The sequence below is a fragment of the Salvelinus sp. IW2-2015 genome, unplaced genomic scaffold (assembly GCF_002910315.2).
Source record: "Salvelinus sp. IW2-2015 unplaced genomic scaffold, ASM291031v2 Un_scaffold3156, whole genome shotgun sequence".
NCBI lineage: Eukaryota > Metazoa > Chordata > Actinopteri > Salmoniformes > Salmonidae > Salvelinus > Salvelinus sp. IW2-2015.
Window position 1 is genome coordinate 70427 of NW_019944444.1, and position 2084 is coordinate 72510.

The window sequence follows — 2084 nt, forward strand, 5'->3', positions numbered from 1 at the left end:
TGATCAAACAAAGCGTTTGGACAAAGGACCCTTGTACAACATTTGATGGAAGATCAACAAAGGTAGGACCAATTTGGGATGCTATTTCATATATCTGTCGAACCTGTGCTTATCGCTACCTGATTACCTGGAATCAATGCTGTGTGTGTTAGCTATTGCAGTAAGCTAATATAACGCTATATTGTTGTTTTCGCTGTAAAACACTTAAAAATCGGAAATATGGCGGCCATCTCATCTCTTTTCCCTGCGGCATGACATGAACGGGGGCCGCATCAAGCTCTACGACACCACCACTGCACAAGATGATTGTCTTCTGTGTGTGCAGGACTTTGGGCTAGACGTTGGCTGCTTTTGAGAACCTGGTCGGTGACTGTCCAACAACAATCCTCAACCTTGCAGTCCTCTGCTGCTATTGTAAAGTGGTTGTTCCACTGGATATCATAAGGTGAATGCACCAATTTGTAAGTCGCTCTGGATAAGAGCGTCTGCTAAATGACTTAAATGTAAATGTAAATGTAAATGTAAGATACAAGAAGAGACTGACATAATAATTACATGCATCCATGACTGTACATACTTACTGTAAATGCATAGACTGACAACCTAAAACCAACCATACATTCCACTGTTTACACTCTTCCTGGTCCCCTCATTCTGTTTCTCTCTCTCAGATGAATATAAAGATGTCCCTCATTCTCTAAGATAGTGGTCTTGCTGGAAGGGATGGAGAGGAAGATGACCATCCCTCTGGGTGACTATCTCTCCTCAAAACCCGCCACCATCCACATCAGCCCCTACCTAAGGAGGAGCTCCCCTTGTCGTCCCGGCGACCAGCTGTTGTCACAGAGCCATTCGGACATGCTTCCCCCAACAACGCCCCCACTTGGCACCCCAGCCCGGGTTAACCCCTTCTCCCTGCGGCATRACATGAACGGGGGCCGCATCAAGCTCTACGACACCCCGAGCAAGTCTGTCATCTCCCTGAACTTCACCCTCCCGACGCTGCCAGTCCCTCCCCTGCACCCCCAAGCTGGGGTGACCCCCTCGCCGTCCTCCGGGACCCCGACCTGCAGAGCTTGGAAAAAGAGGAAGAAGAGGGGGTAGAGAAGGTGTAGGGTGAAAGGAGGGAGAAGGGAGGGATGGTGGAGGATGGAAGGAGAAGGGAGGGATGGTGGAGTATGGAAGGAGAAGGGAGGGTTAGTGGAGGACGTGTCAGATGATTCACGGCTGCCTCTGGACCTGGACATGGTGTCTCTGGATCCTCTGGAAGAGGAAGGTTTTTCTCTGGGGGAGCCTATGGACTGCAGAAGGTCTCCTGACACACTAKAGGGCGSTGTCGCTACACCAGGGAGACTTCTCCTACACCCRGCCTCATCCTCTTCCACCCTGTTTCGGCAGCCTAACGGTTGGGGCCACCAAGTCTCCAACCCCCCCTCCCTCCTCTACCCCGTCTGGACAACAATAACGATAATCAGCGACGGTGGCCATCGGCCGTCCTATTGGCTGGAGGGCTAGCGGTTACCGCGTCGCAATCCCTAGCCCCCCTGCTGGCCCCGCCCCTGAGCAGTATGAGGACATTCTCTGTTCAGGCTGTTGTCTGATTGTTCTGAGCTTTCCATCCGTGTGCCTGACGGGGGCGCCGACCTCTCGCCGCATTCCGCCCCGGCGACCCTACCGGAACCTCAACAGGGGCAGCGTTGGTGAAGCTTCAGCTGCCACTTCCCCATTCTGCTTCACCTTGTTACTCCCAATACAACAACCAGGGTCCTCACCATCTCCTCAACCACACACACACACACACATAAAAAAAATAATTATTCATTATTCACACAAAGACAAGCTGTTCATCCACTTCAGGTAGTAGTAATCATCATAGCAGCAGCAGCTTCCGAGGTCCTAACAGTATAACAAATAGTAATAGTCACATGAAGTATCAGTCAGTCTCAGTAATGTCACTGGTGTTGTTGTTGTTGGTCAGTCAGCCACAGGGGGGAGCCCTTCCCTAAGACTGTGCCTCTGGTATGTGCAGCTCAGGCACGCAAGGCGCAGAGTCGCTCCGCAACAAAGCAGTCACCTTGGTTTGC

General features: G+C 51.5%; 1 pseudogene; it reads left to right on the forward strand.

Moving 5' to 3' along the window:
* The first annotated feature begins 256 nt into the window (after positions 1-256).
* LOC139025719 (dual specificity testis-specific protein kinase 1-like) overlaps positions 257-2084 on the forward strand; it is a 3511-nt pseudogene continuing 1683 nt past the window's right edge.